The following is a 13,768-nucleotide window of genomic DNA, read 5'->3' on the forward strand; positions in this document are numbered from 1 at the left end:
GGTTTAAGATTTTATTTCCATCTTTCTGACAGTCAAGCATTAATCGCCTTATAGAACAATGAAGTTATTTTTGCCAGTTTGCTAAAGCGATTTGGCCTTTATTAATCCTTTCTACTGAGGCAGTCAAAGTACAGGGTGATTCAAAAAGAATACCACAACTTTAGGAATTTAAAACTCTGCAACGACAAAAGGCAGAGCTAAGCACTATCTGTCTGCGAATTAAGGGAGCTATAAAGTTTCATTTAGTTGTACATTTGTTCGCTTGAGGCGCTGTTGACTAGGCGTCAGTTGATGCTAAGATGGCGACCGCTCAACAGAAAGCTTTTTGTGTTATGGAGTACGGCAGAAGTGAATCGACGACAGTTGTTCAGCGTGCATTTCGAACGAAGTATGGTGTTAAACCTCCTGATAGGTGGTGTATTAAACGTTGGTATAAACAGTTTACAGAGAATGGGTGTTTGTGCAAAGGGAAAAGTTCTGGACGGCCGAGAAAGAGTGATGAAAATGTAGCACGCATCCAGCATTTGTTCGCAGCCCAGGAAAATCGACACGCAGAGCTAGCAGAGAGCTGCAAATTCCACAATCAACTGTATGGAGAGGCACATTGGCACTTACTTGTCCGTAACTACCTGAACGTCAACTACCCGAGGCGATGGATCGGCCACCAGGCAGCGCGTGACAGAGCACTTCATCACTGGCCTCCAAGAAGCCCTGATCTTACCCCCTGCGATTTTTTCTTATGGGGGTATGTTAAGGATATGGTGTTTCGGCCACCTCTCCCAGCCACCATTGATGATTTGAAACGAGAAATAACAGCAGCTATTCAAACTGTTATGCCTGATATGCTACAGAGAGTGTGGAACGAGTTGGAGTATCGGGTTGATATTGCTAGAGTGTCTGGAGGGGGCCATATTGAACATCTCTGAACTTGTTTTTGAGTGAAAAAAACCTTTTTAAATACTCTTTGTAATGATGTATAACAGAAGGTTATATTATGTTTCTTTCATTAAATACACATTTTTAAAGTTGTGGTATTCTTTTTGAATCACCCTGTACATGAAACGAAGTGTTTAATTTCACTCTATTGGCTAGTTTAAACTGTTCACTGCATTTAAAGTGCACGTATGGCATTATGCCATAATAAAGAACCAAACATGAGTACTGGTACTCCAAGAAAATTTACATACGGATGTGCATTTTAAGCCGAATTATGCATTTTAGTATGGTTCGCAAAATCCCGATGCTCTTGAAGTATCCTTTGATGTCTTGTTTGTTTTATGACATAATGTAAGATCTTCTAATATTTTACACATATGAACATACGGGCTTCCTGCGTCATCGTAGCTGCACAAGCGTGGTGACGTCTGTTATCTGGCCCTTCCTTGCAACTGCTGAAACGAACCTATTTCTAACAGGTCACGGAAAAATATTGCGAATGGTGGTTTGAAAAGCGTTACATTCAAAGTAGATTTCCTTTTACGCAAGATGAACCATGTGCGAGAATGTACGATGAATTTATTAAATCACAGTGTCGGAATCTCAGTTAAAAATCAACTGTTTGACGACGACCATTCAGAAGAATTTCGAGCCCGGAAGATCAGACATTCGCGTTATTAAAAATTTTACTGGGACATTTGTGTGATGTATCTTAAAGTGTAACGTGCACAAAAAAGATAAACATTATATGTGGAAGCTTAGCTTCTCTTCCAACTTATTAATCTTAGAGACCAATATTATATGTGAATGCTAGGCATATTAATTTAAGCCATTAACTTTTCTTATTTGTGTAATTGCACTACTTAAGAGTGATCTTGCTATTGGCTGACTGCATCACATGCCCTATGCTGTTAAAAGCTGGCGAGATCCCGTGAATGAGCTATGACTGGCTTACACAAGCGCATCGCAATCTCGATTTCAATGCTTCGGAAAGTGACATGCGTTGTTTGGTGGAATTCAAATTTATACCTTTGTAATACGAAAATATGCTGTGTACATCATGCTGCTCATCAAAAGTCTTTCAAAACGTGTTTCCCCCCTGAGTTTTGTTTTCTAAAGTGCCGGGAAATTCTACGTCTGTATATAAAACCATAAACATTCAAAGGATTGATGAGTTTTACAGTGCCGAGGAAGAATATACTGTCACTTAACATGGAAAAAGTGCATTTTCACCTGGGAGAAAGAGTTTTTGTCCAGGATTTTTTTCCCTTGTCCACGTATACACCCTGTGTTTATTTAATGGTCACTTGTTGTTAACCATCCTTTAATCTTCGTATTGCCTTGCAGTTGCCTAAATCTTACATAGTGATCTTACTGCTCTGATAGGGTTTAAAACACGATATATCCGTAAAGTGCATTTACGATGTCTCCTCATACATATGGTGTATGATTTGTGTGCTGTCAAATCAATATGTGTTGTTAGATTTCCTCCATCTGTTTAATTTGTATACTAATTATATTGATTTCTGCTAATGAACAAATTCTTTCAGGTGTTTGTGGGTACAATCCCTTTTCCTTCCCACTGTTTGGGTATGCTAGTCAGTAACATGATGTGGAAAACTGAGTGTTAAAAATGGTCCAGTGTATAATTGTTACTACTTGTGATTGAGTTTCTTTTATTTTGCCAATTTTGGATGGGATTGCATCAACACTTCTTGAGCCACTTAAAATTTAGTTACATATGTCCTAACCTATTATCAACATCATCATTTAAGACTGATCACGCCTTTCAGCGTTCAGTCTGGAGCATAGCCCCCTTATAAAATTCCTCCATGATCCCCTATTCAGTGCTATCATTGGTGCCTCTTCTGATGTTAAACCTATTACTTCAAAATCATTCTTAACCAAATCCAGGTACCTTCTCCTTGGTCTGCTCCGACTCCTCCTACCCTCTACTGCTGAACCCATGAGTCTCTTGGGTAACCTTGATTCTCCCATGTGCGTAACATGACCCCACCATCTAAGCCTGTTCGCCCTGACTGCTACATCTATAGAGTTCATTCCCAGTTGTTCTTTAATTTCCTCATTGTGGACACTCTCCTGCCATTGTTCCCATCTACTAGTACCTGCAATCATCCTAGCTACTTTCATATCTGTAACCTCAACCTTGTTGATAAGGTAACCTGAATCCACTCAGCTTTCGCTCCCATACAACAAAGTTGGTCGAAAGATTGAACGGTGCACGGATAACTTAGTCTTGGTACTGACTTCGCCGGCCGCGGTGGTCTCGCGGTTCTAGGCGCGCAGTCCGGAACCGTGCGACTGCTACGGTCGCAGATTCGAATCCTGCCTCGGGCATGGATGTGTGTGATGTCCTTAGGTTAGTTACGTTTAAGTAGTTCTAAGATCTAGGGGACTTACGACCACAGCAGTTGAGTCCCATAGTGCTCAGAGCCATTTGGTACTGACTTCCTTCTTGCAGAAGAGAGTAGATCGTAGCTGAGCGCTCACTGCATTAGCTTTGCTACACCTCGCTTCCAGTTCTTTCACTATGTTGCCATCCTGTGAGAATATGCATCCTAAGTACTTGAAACCGTCCACCTGTTCTAACTTCGTTCCTTCTATTTGGCACTCAATCCGTTTATATTTCTTTCCCACTGACATTACTTTCGTTTTGGAGATGCTAATCTTCATACCATAGTCTTTACATTTCTGATCTAGCTCTGAAATATTACTTTGCAAACTTTCAATCGAATCGGCCATCACAACTAAGTCATCCGCATATGCGTTGTTGTTGTTGTGGTCTTCAGTCCTGAGACTGGTTTGATGCAGCTCTCCATGCTACCCTATCCTGTGCAAGTTTCATCTCCTCCCAGTACCTACTACAACCTACATCCTTCTGAATCTGCTTAGTGTATTCATCTCTTGGTCTCCCTCTACAATTTTTACCCTCCACACTGCCCTCCAATGCTAAATTTGTGATCCCTTGATGCCTCAGAACATGTCCTACCAACCGGTCCCTTTTTCTCGTCAAGTTGTGCTACAAACTCCTCTTCTCCCCAATTCTATTCAATACCTCCTCATTATTTACGTGATCTACCCATCTAATCTTCAGCATTCTTCTGTAGCACCACATTTTGAAAGCTTCTATTCTCTTCCTGTCCAAACTATTTATCGTCCATGTTTCACTTCCATACATGGCTACACTCCATACAAATACTTTCAGAAACAACTTCCTGACACTTAAATCTATACTCAATGTTAACAAATTTCTCTTCTTCAGAAATGCTTTCCTTGCCATTGCCAGTCTACATTTTATATCTTCTCTACTTCGACCATCATCAGTTATTTTGCTCCCCAAATAGCAAAACTCCTTTACTACTTTAAGTGTGTCATTTCCTAATCTAATTCCCTCAGCATCTCCCGACTTAATTCGACTACATTCCATTATCCTCGTTTTGCTTTTGTTGGTGTTCATCTTATATCCTCTTTTCAAGACACTGTCCATTTCTTTCAACTGCTCTTCCAAGTCTTTTGCTGTCTCTGACAGAATTACAATGTCATTGGCGAACCTCAATGTTTTTATTTCTTTTCCATGGATTTTAATACCTACTCTGAATTTTTCTTTCGTTTCCTTTACTGCTTGCTCAATATACAGATTGAATAACATCGGGGAGAGGCTACAACCCTGTCTCACTCCCTTCCCAACCACTGCTTCCCTTTCATGTCCCTCGACTCTTATAACTGCCATCTGGTTTCTGTACAAATTGTAAATAGCCTTCTGCTCCCTGTATTTTACCCCTGCCACCATTAGAATTTGAAAGAGAGTATTCCAGTCAACATTGTCAAAAGCTTTCTCTAAGTCTACAAATGCTAGAAATGTAGGTTTGCCTTTCCTTAATCTTTCTTCTAAGATAAGTCTTAAGGTCAGTATTGCCTCATGTGTTGCAATATTTCTACGGAATCCAAACTGATCTTCTCCGAGGTCGCCTTCTACCAGTTTTCCCATTCGTCTGTAAAGAATTCGCGTTAGTGTTTTGCAGCTGTGACTTATTAAACTGATAGTTCGGTAATTTTCACATCTGTCAACACCTGCTTTCTTTGGGATTGGAATTATTATATTCTTCTTGAAGTCTGAGGGTACTTCGCCTGTCTCATAGATCTTGCTCACCAGATGGTACAGTTTTGTCAGGACTGGCTCTCCCAAGACCGTCAGTAGTTTTAATGGAATGTTGTCTACTCCCCCGGGGCCTTGTTTAGACTCAGGTCTTTCAGTGCTCTGTCAAACTCTTCATGCAGTATCATATCTCCCATTTCATCTTCATCTACCTCTTCTTCCATTTCCATAATATTGTCCTCCAGAACATCGCCCCTGTATAGACCCTCTATATACTCCATCCACCTTTCTGCTTTCCCTTCTTTGCTTAGAAGTGGGTTTCCATCTGAGCTCTTGATATTCATACAAGTGGTTCTCTTTTCTCCAAAGGTCTCTTTAATTTTCCTGTTGGCAGTATCTATTTTACCCCTGTGAGATAAGCCTCTACATCCTTACATTTGTCATCTAGCCATCCCTGCTTAGCCATTTTGCCCTTCCTGTCGATCTCATTTTTGAGATGTTTGTATTCCTTTTTGCCTGCTTCACTTACTACATTTTTGTATTTTCTCCTTTCATCAATTAAATTCAGTATCTCTTCTGTTACCCAAGGATTTCTACTAGCCCTCGTCTTTTTACCTACTTCATCCTCTGCTGCCTTCACTATTTCATTCCTCAAAGCTACCCATTCTTCTACTGTATTTCTTTCCCCCATTCCTGTCAATTGTTCCTTTATGCTCTCCCTGAAACTCTGTACAACCTTCGGTTCTTTCAGTTTATCCAGGTCCCATCTCCTTAAATTCCCACCTTTTGGCAGTTTTTTCAGTTTTAATCTACAGTTCATAACCAATAGATTGTGGTCAGAGTCCACATCTGCCCCTGGAAATGTCTTACAATTTAAAACCTGCTTCCTAAATCTCTGTCTTACCATTATATAATCTATCTGATACCTTTTAGTATCTCCAGGATTCTTCCATGTATAAAACCTTCTTTTATGATTCTTGAACCAAGTGTTAGCTATGATTGAGTTATGCTCTGTGCAAAATTCTAACAGACGGCTTCCTCTTTCATTTCTTACCCCCAATCCATATTCACTTACTATCTTTCCTCCTCTCCTTTTTCCTACACTCGAATTCCAGTCACCCATGACTATTAAATTTTCGTCTCCCTTCACTATCTGAATAATATGTTTTATCTCATACATTTCATAAATTTCATCATCTGCAGAGCTAGTTGGCATATAAACTTGTACTACTGTAGTAGGCGTGGGCTTTGTGTCTATCTTGGCCACAATAATGCGTTCACTATGCTGTTAGTAGTAGCTTACCCGCACTCCAATTTTTTTATTCATTATTAAACCTATTCCTGCATTACCCCTATATGATTTTGTATTTATAACCCTGTATTCACCTGACCAAAAGTCTTGTTCCTTTTGCCACCGAACTTCACTAATTCCCACTATATCTAACTTTAACCTATCCATTTCCCTTTTTAAATTTTCTAACCTACCTGCTCGATTAAGGGATCTGGCATTCCACGCTCCGATCCGTAGAATGCCAGTTTTCTTTCTCCTGATAACGTCCTCTTGAGTAGTCCCCGCCCGGAGATCCGAATGGGGGACCATTTTACCTCCGAAATATTTTACCCAAGAGGACACCATCATTTAACCATACAGAAAAGCTGCATGCCATTAGGAAAAATTACGGCTGTAGTTTCCCCTTGCTTTCAGCCGTTCGCAGTACCAGCACAGCAAGGCCATTTTGGTTAGTGTTACAAGGCCAGATCAGTCAATCATACAGACTGTTGCCCCTGCAACTACTGAAAAGGCTGCTGCCCCTCTTCAGGACCGACATGTTTGTCTGGCCTCTCAACAGATACCCCTCCGTTGTTGTTGCACCTATGGTACGGCCATCTGTATCGCTGAGGCACGCAAGCCTCCCCACCAGCGGCAAGGTCCATGGTTCATGGGGGGGCCGCATATGCAAGACTGCTTATTTTATGTTCACATATCTTAATCTCACCCAGCCAGTCTATTGTTTTCAACATATGATCCATAAATAATATGAACAACAGTGGAGACAGGTTGCAGCCTTGTCTTGCTCCTGAAACTACTCTGAACCATGAGCTCAGTTTACCGTCAACTCTAACTGCTGCCTGACTATCCATGTAAAGACATTTAATTGCTTGCAAAAGTTTGCCTCCTATTCCATAAGCTCGTAGAACAGACAATAACTTCCTCCTAGGAACCCAGTCATATGCCTTTTCTAGATCTATAAAGCATAGATACAGTTCCCTCTTCCACTCATAACACTTCTCCATTATTTGCCGTAAGCTAAAGATCTGGTCCTGACAGCCTCTAAGAGGCCTAAACCCACACTGATTTTCATCCAATTGGTCCTCAACTAATACTCGCACTTTCCTTTCAACAATACCCGAGAAGATTTTACCCACAATGCTGATTAAAGAGATACCTCTGTAGTTGTTACAATCTTTTCTGTTTCCATGTTTAAAGATTGGTGTGATTACTGCTTTCGTCCAGTCTGATGGAACCTGTCCCAACTCCCAGGCCATTTCAATTATCCTGTGTAGCCATTTAAAACTTGACATTCCACTGCATTTGATGAGTTCCAACTTAATTTCCTCCACCCCAGATGCTTTATTGCACTGCAATCTATTGACCATTTTCTCCACTTCCTCAAATGTGATCCTACTTCCATCATCATTCCTATCCCATTCTACCTCGAAATCTGAAACATTACTGATCGTATTTTTACCTACATTGAGCAACTCTTCAAAATATTCCCTCCATCTGCCCAAGGCATCCACAGGATTCACCAGCAGTTTTCCTGACCTGTCCAAAATACTTGTCATTTCCTTCTTACCTCCCTGTCGAATACTGCTAATTACACTCCAGAATGGTTTTCCAGCAGCTTGGCCCATAATCTCCAACCTGTTTCCAAAGTCTTTCCAAGATTTCTTCTTGGATGCGGCAATTATCTGTTTGGCTTTGTTTCTTTCTTCAACATAACTTTCTCTGTCTACCTGGGTTCTAGTATGTAGCCATTTTTGATACGCCTTCTTTTTCCTTTTACAGGCTGCCTTGACTGTGTCATCCACCAAGCTGTTTGCTTCATCCTGCTTTTACACACTACTGTTCCAAGACATTCTTTAGCCACTTCTAGTACTGTGTCCCTGTACCTTTCCATTCCTTTTCCAATGACTTAATTGACTACATTCAACTAACTGGTACCTTTCTGAGATCGCTGTTATGTACTTGTGCCTGATTTCCTTATCCTGAAGTTTCTCCACTCTTATCCTCTATATGTGGACCTGACCTCCTGCACTTTTGGCCTCACAATCCCAGTTTCACTGCAGATTAAATAATGATCAGTGTCATCAAAGAATCCCCTGAATACACGTGTGTCCCTCACAGCCTTCCTGAATTCCTGATCTGTTATTATATAGTCAATGACACATCTGGTTCCCCTGCCTTCCCAAGTATACTGGTGAATGTTCTTATGTTTAAAAAAGGAGTTTGTGATTACTAAGCACATACTGGCACAGAAATCCAAGAGTTGTTTCCCATTCCTGTTGGCCTCAATATCCTCTCCAAATTTACCCATAACCTTTTCATACCCTTCTGTTTGGTTTCCAATCCTGGCATTAAAATTTACTCTAACAACTGCATCACTGAGTGCCTCATAAAAACTATCCATCTTACCTTGACCTGTCCCTTCACAATGTGAATATACTGATACAATCCTAATTTTCTTGCTAGACACTGTCAAATCTATCCACATCAGTCGTTCGTTTACATACCTTGTTGCAACTTGGCTGGGTTCCATTTCTTTCCTGATGTAAAGCCCTACACCCCATTGTGCTATTCCTGCTTTGACTCCTGACAGGTAGACCTTGTATTCTCCCACTTCCTCTTCTTTCTCACCCCTTACACGAATGTCACTAACAGCTAAAACATCCAGCCCCATCCTACTTGCAGCCTCTGCCAGCTCTACCTTCTTCCCAGAGTAGCCCCCATTGATATTAATAGCTCCCCATCTCATTACCATTTGTTTGCCAAGTCGTATCTTAGGAGTCCCTGGTTTGTCAGTTAGAGGTGGGACTCCGTCACCTCCAAAGGTCAGGCATTTTGCTCTGATTGTGGCCAGCGTCATATTTAAAGTACCAGGAAAGCAGGTTGCTAGCCTTACTTTCCCGAGTCCTATTGGGTTTTACCCCTAACGGTTGAGGGACTAACCGGTGGATTTGGTAGTCTTTGCTGAATGAGCACAAAGGTGACCACGACTCAGAATGTGTCCGAGATGCCCAGCCTTATTCCAAAGTAACTGGTATCCCGACTGTCGGGACCACTTGCTTCGCCACTCATACGTTGCCTGTGGTTCATGAACTAGGACATGACTACAGGAACCCACACCATGAACCTATTATCATAGGATTTTTTTTCTACCTTCTCCAAGGTTACAAGAGCTTTTCTTAACTTCTCCTGCGTAGTCATTTCTTTTCTAGGTATCTTTGTAATCGTTTTGCCCATTCATATTTTGTAACTTCGTTGTACATTAACTCTGTGGGTGTGAAACCAATAGATGTGTATGGTAAATTATTTACGAGCTGCTGGAATGGTGATATAAATTCAATCCACTTAATGTGTTTTTGTGGGGTATATGAATGGGTGAATTGGTTAAATGTTCTGAATACTCTCTATATGGGGGCTGACCTCTGGGTGAAAACAGGATACTAGTATCATGTGTTTGATGATTTGATAAATTCTTTCCATTCCTTACTGATAAAATATGACACAGTGTCAGTCGAGATTATCCTCGGCTTTCCTACTTGTGAGAAGCGATCTTCCACTATTCCCTTCATGATTGGGCCTGAAGTTACTGTCTTAAACATATGATCTGAAGTATTTAGAAAACACATCGTATGTTACTATTACATGTTTTGCTCCAAAGTTTCCTTGTAGGTATGGACCAGCCACGTCCATTGATACTAATTCAAGTGGTTTTGTCGGAATGATAGTACGTAACGTGTTCAACCTAGACACTTTACACGTTTCCTGATCACTTGTTGTATCCTACATCTCATTTTTAGGAAATAGCAATAGTTGTGATTTTGCCTGTACATTTAGACACACCATAGTGCCCTCACAAGTTATGACTGAACTTAATAAAATTACCAACATAGTCCTCTGGTAAGCGCGCGCGCTCTTGTTCTGGCATGTGTCTATGAAATAGCTTTTACTTTACACGTGGCTAAGGCCTTATCGACCATACACCTGCTCTATGAGCCTCTTCCAATTATTTCTATCCAGGGAAATTGTTGTCCAATCAGAGTTGATGCCCATCCTAGCTGCATCTTCCCGGATATTCTCCATCCACCTAATTCGAGGTCTTCCTCTTCTTCTCTTTCCTTCTAATTTCTTAGTGGATGCTATTTTGGGTAGTCTGTTCTCCGGCATCCTTGCTAAATGACCAGCCCAGTTCAGTGTTCTCTTCTTTAACATTTCCACAATGGTACTATGTTTGTACAGCTCCCGTAGTTCTTCATTTTTCCTTATCCTCCACTCCATGACATTTTCATCGAAGATTGGTCCAAATATTTTTCTTAGTATTTTTCTTTCAAATATCAACAGTTTTTCTTCATCTTTTTTCCTGAATGTAATAGCTTCACATCCATATAATGCTACTGGTACAATAGTTGACTGATAAAAACAGATTTTGAATTCAGTACTAAGTGATCTCATCCTTAAAATTTTGATACAGCTGTAAAAAGTTCTATTAGCTGCTGCTAGACGGGCATCTATTTCTATTTCTGCTCTATTGTCTCTGCTAAAAAGACTCCCTAAGTACTTGAAGTGGTCAACTGCCTTGAAAGTGAGGCCATTTACGGTCAGTGGTGTATTCTTTTGGAGTTTTTTACTTATGACTAGATATTCTGTCTTTTCTTCATTCACATGAAGTCCAGCTTTCTCAGCTATTTTGTAATAATTTTGCATCATCCTGATTAATTCATCTTTTGAAGTGCTTATTAAGGCTACATCATCTGCATAAGCAAGTCTAGTAATGTTCTGTCCCTGCAGTTGGATCCCTCGTGGATTAGTTTTGGTGAATTCTCTATCAATCTTCTCTAAGATAATATTAAATAGAATAGGTGAGATGGCATCCCCTTGTCTCAGTCCAGTGTACACCTTAAAATTTTCAGTCTCTTCTGCAGGTGTCTTAACTTTGCACATGGTTTCTTCCAAACACATTTTAACTAATTTGATTAATTTTAATGGTATTTCAAATTCTTTCATGGTGTTTAAGAGTGTCTGTCGGTGTATGCTATCATAGGCCTTCTTGAAGTCTATAAATAGAATATGGATATCTACATTAAATTCCCATGCCTTCTCATTTATTTGTCTCAATGTGAAGAAGTGATCCAAAGTGGATCTGTTAGTGCGGAAACCACATTGGTAGTCCCCAATCAGTTCTTCGGTTATGGGACTCAGTCTGTGTAGTATACACATCGACAAAATTTTATACGTGACATCGAGTAGGGCAATTCCTCTGTAGTTATCACAGACAAGGGGATCATTCTTCTTAAAGATGGGGCATATAATTGCAGTTTTCCAATCGGCCGGTATGTTTTCTGTCTCCCAAATTGTTTCAATTAAGGAATGTAGTTCTATTTCCAATTGTGGTCCTCCATTTTTTAAAAGCTCAGCATATACCTGGTCTTCCCCACAGGCCTTGTTGTTCTTTAATTTCTTTATTGTTTGTCTTATTTCATTTACTGATGGTGTGGTGACTTGTATATCAACTGTATCTGGTTCTTCAAATGTAAAGTAATATTGTGGATCATTGCAGTTGAGCAGCTGTGTAAAGTATGTCTTCCATGTTTCTTGTATGTCATTCTTGTTTGTAAGTATTTTCCCATTATGGTCCTTTATAAACTGTTCCCTTTTAGTGAATTTTCCCAAGGACTTTTTTATATTCTGGTACATCTGCCTTGCTCTGTGATGCTTCAAATCATCCTCCGCTTCTCTTACCATGTTGTTGTAGTGTTTTCTCTTCTCTTGTCTTAGAGTTCGTTGTGTTTCCTTGCGGATTTTATAGTATCTCTCCTTTAGTGTAATATTGTCCATGTCTTGTAACCATGCCTTCCTCGCATTTTGCCTCTCCAGTAATCTTTCTTGGCACTTTATATTAAACCAGATTTTGTTAGTTCGTTTTCTTTTACCTATAGTTTTGGAAGCTACATCTTGAATACTGTTTCTGAGGTGTCTCCATCTACTTTCCACGTCTTGCTGGTCACTATGTGTCAGTCTAGATTCCGATAGGTTAATTTCCATTTCTTTCCTAAAGTTTTCTTTTATTTTTTCTTCTGCCAGATTTTCTACATCGTACCTTTTAATTTCAACCCTATTTGTACTTTGTTTCTTTTTTAGCTTTATTTTCATTTGAGCTATGATTAACATATGATCTGTCTCACAATCTGCTCCCCTAAAAGTTCTAACGTCTTTAATACTGTTTTGAAATCGTCTTTGGATGGCGACATGGTCAATCTGGTTCACTACTTTTCTATCTGGTGATAGATATCCATGTCCCTAAATGAATGCGTTTGTGTTGGAATTTTGTGCTGCTTAATGTGAGACCATTTGCCATTGCAAAGTTAATGAGTCGCACACCATTCTCTGAACTTTCATCGTGTAAGCTGTAATTCCCAATGGTTGGTTTGTAGATTTCTTCTTTTCCTACTTTGGCATTAAAGTCTCCTAACACTATTGTTACGTTATGTCTACTTATTGAATTATATGTCTGTTCCAGTTGACTATAAAATTCTTCTTTCACGTCATCTTCCTTATCTTCTGTGGGTGCATGAACATTTATAAATGTAATATCAAACCACTGAGCCTGAATTGTAATGTGTGATATTCGGTTATTAATTGATTTGAATTCCTGTATTGTGTCAATTGCTGTTTTATGAATGTAAAAGCCCGTTCCAAATTCATGGCGCTGACCGCAGTCTCCATACATTATTGTCCCGTCTCCTATTTTCATTGATCCCGTTCCCTGCCATCTTATTTCTTGGAGCGCTACCAGTTGTACCTTGTATTTTCCTAGTTCGTTTATTAGTATTTGTGCGCTTCCTGGGCGGTATAGACTTCTGACATTCCACGAACCAAAAGAGAAATCCTTGTAACTTTGCCAATTTCTGTTCCAGTAAATTCTGTCCTGTTTCCGAGGCATACCTTGAGTGTCCTGACCGGCCATTGTTTTACATGAGTGGGTTGGCAGCCCTCTGCACAACCCCCAACCTGGAGGACCAGGAGTCTTGATTTTGGGGTACTCTACCCCTAGGGATTTGCCTTCACCATGGCTTAACGAGTCTTCCCTACCTGTGCTAGTTTTGGTCCACCCCGGGTATTTTATTTCCCCGGTACCCCCCATATCTGGAGAGCATTCCCCAATCCGCCACCCGGGGAGGCGCCCGATGGGGGACTAGCAACCCCACACGGGGTCTATGAAATAGCATTTGTTGCTATATCACATAGAACTTGTTTACATTTGTGTACCTAGACTCCTGTAATTTTTTCCTTACCTTTTGCCAGCACTGATCCTCTTCTTGCAACTGTTGCAGGGTGCAGCACATTTTTACGTAGTACGATCAATACGTTCTGTCACGCATTAGTAAGACTAATATCTGAGATCTGTTCAGTAAATTTCAAAAATTCATTAA

The sequence above is a fragment of the Schistocerca piceifrons genome, chromosome 1 (assembly GCF_021461385.2).
Source record: "Schistocerca piceifrons isolate TAMUIC-IGC-003096 chromosome 1, iqSchPice1.1, whole genome shotgun sequence".
Lineage (NCBI taxonomy): Eukaryota > Metazoa > Arthropoda > Insecta > Orthoptera > Acrididae > Schistocerca > Schistocerca piceifrons.